The sequence below is a fragment of the Pipistrellus kuhlii genome, unplaced genomic scaffold (assembly GCF_014108245.1).
Source record: "Pipistrellus kuhlii isolate mPipKuh1 unplaced genomic scaffold, mPipKuh1.p scaffold_m20_p_3, whole genome shotgun sequence".
Classification (NCBI taxonomy): domain Eukaryota; kingdom Metazoa; phylum Chordata; class Mammalia; order Chiroptera; family Vespertilionidae; genus Pipistrellus; species Pipistrellus kuhlii.
In genome coordinates this window covers 45,535,630-45,546,381 of record NW_023425529.1, presented here as the reverse complement: position 1 = coordinate 45,546,381, position 10,752 = coordinate 45,535,630, and positions in this window count along the sequence as shown.

Here is a 10,752-nt window from a genome sequence, read left to right as displayed (position 1 = left end):
TTGACCAGATTGAAAGTCCCAGAATCCTGGATTCAAGTCACTTTGGGTTAACTCTTTGTACTTTTAAGTTCCTTCCCTTGTGTGAAATTGGCACTTTTCTTTGAGATGGGCCTCCTGGAGGTTTCATAAAGTAAGTAAAATTAGACTTCTTTAAACTTCTCATTGGAGACCCAGTAAATTATCTGTCTCTGCTGTTTCTTAGTCACCCATTTTATCAGGAGTAACTTAACACTAGAATTCTCTGCCAGTACTAAAATTAGACTCTACCACTCTGGGGCTTCCTTTTCTCCGTTTGTTTTTAGAGCTTGAAGAGAAACATGTGCTGCTGGAGTCAGTAAACTAAAGACTGAAGAATACTTTTCCCTCTAGAAAACACTGTTTTCATCCTTCCCACCTTATCATCCTTTTAAAGAAGGAACTCAAGTCTACCCAGGATTTTATTATTTGATTCACTCATAGAAATGGACCTGGGAAAGCCTAGGAATCCCTTGGGAATGAGAAGGAGGAATTAACTAAATTGGAATGGAGACAAGCGAGGCTCCTGATCTCTCCAATCAGTCTCCCTTTCCCAGCCTGACCGGCTTCCTGCCACTAAAACTTTGAAGTTCTCTGTTACTTCAAAAAAGAGCCTGAAGTGTGCTGACAAATCTGGACAGCTTTTTAGATTCGGGTATTGGGCACTTTTCCTGACCAGGGGTCTAGAGAAAAGGAACAGGAAAGGAGGGAGTCAATCTTTCCCAACTGCAACGTAGAGAGAAAAGGAACAAATTCTTCACCAGGAAGATTGTGTAAACAGAGCCTTTGGCTGCAGCCATAGACTTGGGGAAGCAAAGAAAGGGATCTTTGTTCTCCCCTAACCCAGCCAGAGCACAATCGTAGAGCTGGGATTGTTTGCTTTGGCGAGGTACTCCCTGCCTGAAAGGACTAGGCATTCCAGAGGCTGGTGAGGCCTCTGTTGGGTTTCCCTTATGAAGCTGAGGAGAGGACAACCCCCAGCCTAAATCTTTTACCCAAGGAAGTGAGCTGGGAAGCCCGAAGGGCCTAAGGCATCTGGCCCATTCTTCTCCAGCTTTGTTCACCTCCTTCCCTTCCTACCTTTATCTGCTACAGGATGTTGGTTAGCCCCAATCTTCCTGCCTTTGAGGGTACTTTTGGTTCTTGTATTCGTGTTCTAGCCCACAAGAAGCTATATTTTCACAGGGAGCAAGATAATCCAGGGGCTCTTTTCTAAGGAATCCAACAGGAAAAAGGGATCATCTCCATCCTGTGACTTTTATTTATTTATTTTGAATATATTTTATTGATTTTTTTTACGGAGAGGAAGAGAGAGGGATAGAGAGTTAGAAAATCGATGAGAGAGAAACATTGATCAGCTGCTTCCTGCACACACACACCCCCCCCCCCGGGGATGTGCCCGCAATCAAGGTATAGGCCCTTGACTGGAATCGAACCCTGGACCCCTTGGTCCCCAGGCCGATGCTCTATCCACTGAGCCAAACCAGTTTCTGCCATCCTGATACTTTTAGGTTGTATATTGCACATGACCCTGATAGTTGCTGTCAGCCTTTCCAAAAATGTCCAGAAGTATTCCATTTTCCTTGGGTAGCATTAGTGTTTCACAAATGCAAAATAATATTTATGTAGTGCCTGCTTATCCCACGTGTTGTGCAAATGCCACTTCATTTTAATCCTTGTGACTACTCTAGTAGGTAAGTACAATTACCCTCATTTTACAAATTAGGACACTAGACATTAGCAAGATAAAGTAATTTGTCCAAGGTCACACAGATGATGTATTAGTTTGTTAGGACTGCCATAACAAAGTATCAGTAACTGAGTGGCTTGATATTTATCACCTCACAGTTCTGGAGGCTAAAAGTCCATATCATTGTGTTGGCAAAGTTGGTTCCTTCTGAGGCCTGTGAGACAGAATCTGTTTCATGTCTTGCCCCTAGCTTTTAGTGGTTTGCTGTTCATCTTTGGCGTTCCTTGACTTGTAGATTTATGCCTTCACATTCAAATGACATTGTTCCTGTGTGCATATCTGTGACCAAATTTTTGTTTTTATAAGGATACCAGACATGGATTAGGAACCTACCCTACCCTAGTATGACCTTACCTATATATTTTTAAACATTTTTGTTTAATCCTCATCCAAGGACATGCTTTTTATTGATTTAAGAAAAAGAAGAAGGAGGAGAGGGAGAGATTGAAACATTAATGTGTGAGAGAAACATTGATCAGTTGCTTCTCAGCGACACCCTGACAGGGATGAAACCCACAAACCAGATATGTGCCCCAATTAGGAATCAAACACAAGACCTTTTGGTAGAGCCACACCAACTAGGACTTGGCTTCCTCTTAACTAATTACATCTGCAATGACTGTAATCCTAAATAAGATTGCATTTGAGGTAATGGAGGTTAGAACTTCTACATGAATTTAGGAAGGGATACAATTAAACCCATCATAAGATTTGAACTTGGATCCATCAGATTCCAGAACCATTTATGTTCTTTCTACAATACTTACTATATAGACAGTTCTCAACATAGGATGGGCTGACTTACAATTAGTGTGAAAGTGATGCACATTCAGTAGAATTGGTATTTTTGAGTTTTGATCTTTTCCTTGGCTGAAGTATGATACTTTCTTGTGATGCTGGGCAGTGGCTGCTGCAGATCCCAGACTTTGTAGTGGTTAACAGTGGCTTTCTTTCATGCCTCTTTTCAGTCTACTTTCTCAAAACTCTCCCTCCATTAATCACCATAAACTCTAACCATACTGACCTATTTGCAATTTATCAAACACATTATTCTTATATACTTTTTTAGGCCTTGACTTTATCTATTTCTCCCAATATGTACCTTTTACAGTTATCCTCATAACAACTGTTCAAACAAAACAAACAAACATTACTGATTCTTCTACTTCCTTCACTCTATACATCCATCTCCACTGTCACCACCCTAGTCTAAGCCACCATCACCTTTTACCTATGCTACTAAAATAGCCTCCGGTCGGTTCTCCCTGCATTCATTCTTGTCCATTCCAGAGTGAAATGATTACTTAAAGTGAAATTTTGGTTGTTATTCTTCTGAATAAAACCACCAGCCCAGCTTAGACCCATGAAACAGGAGGTCACAGTTTGATTTTCCGGTCAGGGCACATGCCTATGTTGTGGGCCCAATCCCCAGTGATTATTTCTCATCATTGATGCTCCTCTCTTTCTCTCCCTTTCCCTTCCTTTCTCTGAAATCAATCAAAAACATATTAAGCTGAAACCAGTTTGGCTCAGTGGATAGAGCGTCGGTCTGCGGACTGAAGGGTCCGAGGTTCGATTCTGGTCAAGGGCATTTACATTGATTGCAGGCACATCCCCAGTGAGGGGTGTGCAAGAGGCAGCTGGTTGATGTTTCTCTCTCATCAACGTTTCTAGCTCTCTATCCTTCTCCCTTCCTCTCTGTAAAAAGTCAATAAAATATATTTTAAAAAAAACATATTAAAACACACACACACATACACACACATACACCAATGGCCTACCATCCATTGGACTTAGAGTTAAATCTGAAGCCCTCACAATGGCAATAATTCTAAAAAATCTGGTCCCTATCTACTTCTCCAACTTCAATTCAAATTACACCCCCATCTCTCAGTATATTAGCTATCCATAATTGTGTAGCAAATTACCCCAGTCTTAGTGGCTTAACACAACAAATATTTATTATCTCTCAGTTTCTATAGGATAAGAATTTGGGTCTGGCTTAACTAGTTAATTCTGGCTCAGGATTTCTTGTGAGATTGCAGATATGTCAGTCAGGGATGCAGCCCCAGTTGACTCAAGGATTGGGGCTCAAAGGTTCAATTCCAAGATGTTCCACGCACATGATTGTTGGCAAGAGGTACCAGTTCCTTATCGTGTGGGCCTCTACATAAGGCTGATGAACGTTCTCACAGTATGGTGCCTGGCTTCCCCCAAATCTCAGAGAGAACAAAGAGAAAGCAGCAGTGCCTTTGGTGGCATATTCTCACAGGTCACACACCATCACTTCTGCCATAGTCTCTTTATTAGAAGTGTGTAACTAAATCAATCCTGCCCACGCAAAGGGGATGGGATTAGGCTCCATCTTTTTGAAGTGAGGCGTGCCAAAGAATTTATGAACACATTTTAAAACCACACTCATTGCCAGAGGTGGCTGTTTTATTTTTGTTTTTTATTTTATTGATTTTTTACAGATAGGAAGGGAGAGGGATAGAAAGTTAGAAACGTCGATAAGAGAGAAACATCGATCAGCTGCCTCTTGCACACCCCCTACTGGGGATGTGCCCGCAACCAGGGTACATACCCCTGACCGGAATCGAACCTGGGACCCTTCAGTCTGCAGACCGATGCTCTATCCATGGAGCCAAACCGATTTCGGCCCAGCGGTGGCTTTTTAACTCCAGTTGACTGAGAAATAATCTATATACAGTAAATTTACTACTTTAACATATACCCTGTTTCCCCCAAAATAAGAGTGTCTTATATTAATTTTTACTCCCAAAGATGCGCTAGGTCTTATTTTCAGGGAATGTCTTATTTTTCCATGAAGAAGAATACGGTACACATTTATTGTTAAGTGAAAATAAAGGAAATTTATTACCCGTATACGGTACGGTAGTACGGCAGTTGTTAACACAAACCAGACAAACTGAAATAAATTCTACAGTATCAAGAATTTACTCATTTATTCAATGACAATCATGTCATCATCTTCTGGAATACCATCAAAACAATCCAATTCCTGAATTTCCTGGTGAATTTCTTGTGACTCCATTTCTTTCAGAATCAGTGGACCAAATCTCTCATGTTTAGCAATAGCACTGTCTTTAAATGAGAACTTCTTGTCAAGGTAGCCTGCTCGCAGTGCATTTGCAATGCAACTGTCAGTGATTTTCTCCCATGAATTCTTCACCCAAGTCACAACTTCTTGCAGTTTAGGTTTCACAAAGTTTCCACACTGATTTCTCTCCATTCTATTTTCAATGTAGTCATTAATTTCCATGTGCAAATTGTCTTTGAATGGCTTGTTTATTGCAATATCAAGAGTATGGAGATAGGCCGTCAGTCCTGCAGGAATCATTATCTGATCTACTTTTCTTTTGTGAAGAAATGTCTTCATGTCTTTAGCATGGTGAGTGCTGGCTGCATCCCAGACTAAGAGACTTCTTTGGCTCCCTCGCATAACAAGCGGCAGCATTAAATCAACCCACTTCCTTATAACTGCTTGTGTGGCCCAGGCTTTTTCAGTTTCAAGAATAAAAACACCCAAAACACATTCAATCTTTTCCTTCTTGCCCTTAGAAATGATTAAAGGGGGGATTTTAGTGCCATCCAGACGATTTGCCAAAATACAGGAAACATGTGCACTTTCATAAGCAGTGGAGGGAATGTACACTAAGGAGGCAACCCGCTGTTCAATTGTTGTTTGAGATGATTGGCCCATAAACACTGCAGTTTCATCCATAGCAATCATGTTGGAAAGATTGTACTTAGAGAAGTTAGTATCATCAATAAAGGACTTGAATGAAAGTGCTCGCTTAATAAATTGAATATCTTCCAACCCAAACAATATTGTAGATCTTCTTAAAGACAGTTCACTTCGCTGAAGGAAATTATCCAGCCAGTGTTGTGATGCTTTGAAGTCTTCGGGGGCTATGTCAAACTGTGGTGCCATTGCAAGGGCAAATTCTTGAATCTGAGCCCTATTCACAACCAAAGCCTTTGCTCTCCTGTCAACAACCCATTCACAGATCAGGTCTTCCAGCTCGGAAAATAATGGTTGCCGACCTGATCCACAGTTGCGCTTTTTAGCATTTCCCTTGTCCACTTGTTCAATGAGGTTACCATACTCTGTTCGCCATTTTTGGACCAATCGGATACTCAACATCTTCTCTTTGCAGAAAGCAGTAAGATTTTGGCCCCAAGAGTCTTCCACGATTCTTTTCTTGTACTCCACGGAGTAGCTTTTTCTTTTTGAGCTCATTTCTAGGGGTAAAAAAAAGGGATTGGGGTATCAAGGTGGGGGGAGGGGGATCACTTAAAATGACACAGGGGGGATCAGAGGGGGGAATCAAAATGGCACAGGAGAATCAGAGCGGGGATTACCATTTTAGTAACTCCTTTTGATCCTCCTGTGTCATTTTGATTGCCCCCTCTGATCCTCCTGTGTCATTTTAAGTGATCCCCCTCCCCCCCTCCTGTGCCACTGAACACCTTCACCAGACATCCCCCTCCCCCTTTATCAGACATTTACCCCCTGGGGCCTGCCTGGGGACTGTCACTGGGCTTGCTGGGGCCTGGATCTGGGCTGGAGCAGGGTCTACCATTGACTGAGAACCTTCAGTCATCATGAGGGCGGCCGAGAGCATCAGGTAGTGTCACCAGAGACAGACCAGCACTCACTACGTTCACTGTGTCCTGTCCACTCTAATCCTCCTGTTCTTCTACACGCATCTGCGAAAGTCTCCTCCTCTCTCTCGCCCGGCGCTCACCGCTCACTCCTACCTCCACTCCGCTTCCACACAGCAGTGACGTCAGGACTCCATGTAACGTCACTGGTTGCTAGACTCCAGTTGGGGCGGCCCTAGTGACCAGTTTACAGTAAATTAATTTTCATTCTGAGACAGAGCCTAGAGGGTCTTATTTTCTGGGGATGCCTTATATTTCACTCAGAAAAAACCTGTAAGTAGGTCTTATTTTTGGAGGATGTTTTATTTTCGGGGAAACACAGTATAATGTTTTGATTTGGGCAGGTATGTACAATAATGTAGCCATCACAATTGAGATATACGACATTTCTATGACCCCAACAAATTATCTTATGCCCCTTTGTAGTCAGTCCTCTCCACCACCACCACCACAGCCTCTAACAATCACTGATTTGATAATCCTGCCTTTATAGTTTTGTCCTTTCCCAGAAAGTCAGTAAATGGTATCATACAACATATAAGGTTTGGTGTCTGGCTTCTTTCACTTCTCATAAAGCTTTTGGGATTCATTCATGTTATTACATGTATTATTCTTTTTCTATTGCTGAGTAATATTTCATTGTATTGATATATATACTATAATTTGTATATCTATTCACCTCTTGATAAGGAATTTCTAGTTTGGGGTTATTACAATAAAGTTGCTATGAACATTTATATACAGGTATTTGTGTGGGCATGTTTTATTTCTTTTTTAAAATATATATATTTTATTGATTTCAGAGAGGAAGGGAGAGAGAAAGAGATATTGAAACATCAATGATGACAGAGAATTATTGATCAATTACCTCCTGTAGCCCCCCAAGGGGATTGAACCCACATCCCCGGCATGTGCCCTTGACCAGAATCAAACCCAGGACTCTTCAGTCCATAGGCCAATGCTCTATTCACTGAGCCAAACTAGCCTGGGCTATTTCTTGATAAATATGTATTCAATGAAAGGAATTAAGGCCTTAAATATATTGCTTCTTCAAACTGAATAATCCTTTACCTTCCAAATTTATCCATTAAAACAGCTTAGTCAAAGCCTAAATTTGTCAACTCCCTTTAGAGTCTGTTGTTTCTTCTTCTATGAGGTTGTACATACATTTATTATAGCACTTACTACATCATATTATAAATATTCATGTATTTGTGTTAGCCACAAGATTGTGAGTACCTATGACATAGTAGACACTCGATAAATATTTTTTAAACAGCCAAAACCAGTTTGGCTCAGTGGTAGAGCGTCGGTCTGCGGACTGAAAGGTCCCGGGTTCAATTCCGGTCAAGGGCATGTACATTGGTTGCGGGCACATCCCCAGTAGGGGGTGTGCAAGAGGCAGCTGGTTGATGTTTCTCTCTCATCGACGTTTCTAACTCTCTATCTGTCTCCCTTTCTCTCTGTAAAAAATCAATAAAATATATTAAAAAAATATTTTTCAAACAAATAAATGAATGAAATATCCTACATTATTGTATGTTACAGTTTATCATTTTCTAAGATGGGGCAACTTAAAAGCAAAAAAAAAGGAAATATACACACATAAAATAAAAAGTAGGACCACTGTTAATATCAGATGGTTTGGTTCAGTGGATGGAGCGTCTGCCTGCAAACTGAAGGGTCCTGGGTTTGATTCCGGTCAAGAGCACGTACCTTGATTGTGGGTACATCCTCGGCAGGAGGTATGCAGGAGGTAGCTGATTGATGTTTCTCTCTCATCAGTGTTTCTAACTCTCTATCCCTCTCCCTTCCTCTCTGTAAAAAAAATCAATAATATATTTAAAAATATATCAGATGTAAGTAATAAAAATGAAATAGACCCTGGCTTGGTAGCTCATTTAGTTAGAGCATTGTCCCCATACTCTAGGTCAGTAGTCAGCAAGCTCATTAGTCAACAGAGCCAAATATCAATCAATAGTACAATTGAAATTTCTTTTGAGAGCCAAATTTTTTAAACTTAAACTCTATAGGTAGGTGCATTGTTATTAATTAATTAGGGAGCTCCTAAGCTGGCCTTTGCTAAAAACTCAAGGGGCATGTGGCTCACGAGCCATGGTTTGCTGACCATTGCTCTAGGTCACAGGTTTGATCCCAGTCAGGGCACAGACAAGAAAACAACCAATGAATGCATAGAGTGGATAAATGGTGATGAAAAAAAAAAAAATGTAAATGCATAAATGAGTGGAACAATAAATCAATTAATGTTTCCCTCCACCCTCCACCCTTCCTCCCTCTCTAAAATAAAGTAGTAAGTACAACATTTAAATATATAAAAATATCCCTAGCTGTTTTGGCTCGGTGGATAGAGCATCTGCCTGTGGACTGAAGGATCCCAGGTTCTATTCCAGTCAGGGGTACATGACCAGGTTGCAGGCTCAATCCCCAGTAGAGGGCGTGCAGGAGGGAACCGATCAATGATTCTCATTATTGATGATGTTTCTCTCACTCTCTCTCTCTCTCTCTCTCTCTCTCTCTCTCTCTCTTCCTCTCTGAAATCAATAATATATATATATTATCATGGATGCAGATTAACCAAACCTAATCTAATAATGAAACCTGATTTTTCTACCACAAGTAAGAGTAACCAACAATACTCATGTGAATGATAATCAGAAATTAAAATGATTTGAGGATTTTTTTTCTTCTTAATTAAAAATAATTATGAGCCTACCTGTCTTCTTCCTCCTTCCTTCCTGAACAATTCAGTCGAAAAAACCCTCTGTGGGTAATGTAGGAGTCCAGCTAGATGGGCAGCAATAGTGGCCCACTGGGGGATGTTGGAACCTGAGAAGAGTAATGATGTTTCTGATTCTATGTGGTGGTATCATTGTGGGATCCTGGCGTGGGTGTTGAGCTCAAACAGGCATTCATGGTTTGGGGGAAGGACAGGCACCAACAGAAGATTGGTTATGTGTAAGGGAGATTGATTAAATAAGTAAATAAATAGATTGTAAATGGAACCAGGTTTCTTATGCCAGACAAGGGTCTCAAGTTGGAAAAGGAGAATATCAGAATGAATCATGTAGCATGAGGTTAGAATTAGAGGTATCAGGGTAAAAATATATAAATATAGATCATATATAAGATATATATCATATGTTATGTCATATATATAGACATATATGTGTATATATACACATACACACCCACATATAAATTTTCCTCCTAATTCTGTTCACTGAGAGGGCCTGGGAATAGTGGCACTCCATAGAAGATTACACCTGATATTGGTTTTTAAATACCATTCTCCACTAGAAAACATCATTGCTCCTTGAAGAAAGGACTGATTCAAGGGCTTGGGAAGGAAAGTACAAGGTGAGCCTGAAATATGTGGTTGTGCCAGGTAAGTGTGGAATGCTCAAATAATAATGGGGATTTGTCAAAGGGAGACTAGGGTCAGCTTGAAGGGACACTCCCACTGGCCAAATCTAGGACAATTTGAACATTAAACTAAATAAGAACAATAAAATATTAGAATCCACTGAATAAAACAGGAATCTGAGTCATTCTGATAGTAATAAATTAATTAAATAGGAAGAAAAAGACTTTCTCAGAAAATGACAACTGATGAGTGTAGTTGGAATGATGGAGTTAGAAAATGTCATTAAGTGACCATTGTAGAAATAATTAAGCCACAAAACATCCATGAACACTAAACACAGTGGGTGAAAATTTGATGAGATGTAAGATATTTTCAGTCTCAAAGCACTTTCCCAGAAAATACTCATTAATTACAAAAAGAAAAAGAATAATTTTACAGTGGAGAAACCTGACAAACATCACCAAAATCAAGGGATCAAACTTAACATTATCATTAATGGGACAAATCAATATAATCTTTAAGCTGATTGCAATTAAGGGTTTCTGTATTCTGCTTGAATGGGGCGGAGTCTTAGGGTGGCACCGATTTGAGGATTTTTTTTTTCTTCTTAATTAAAAATAATTATGAGCCTACCTGTCTTCTTCCTCCTTCCTTCCTGAACAATTCAGTTGAAAAACCCCTCTGTGGGTAATGTAGGAGTCCAGCTACAGTAGATGAGCAGCAACAGTGGCCCACTGGGGATGTTGGAACCTGAGAAGGGTAATGATGCTTCTGATTCTGTGTGGTGGTATCATTGTGGGAGCCTGGTGTGGGTGTTGAGCTCAATTAAGAATGCAATTAAACCATCACTTCTGTTATAATTCCTGACAAAAATTATATATAACCCAAATCTATCTAATCATGTGGAGTGATC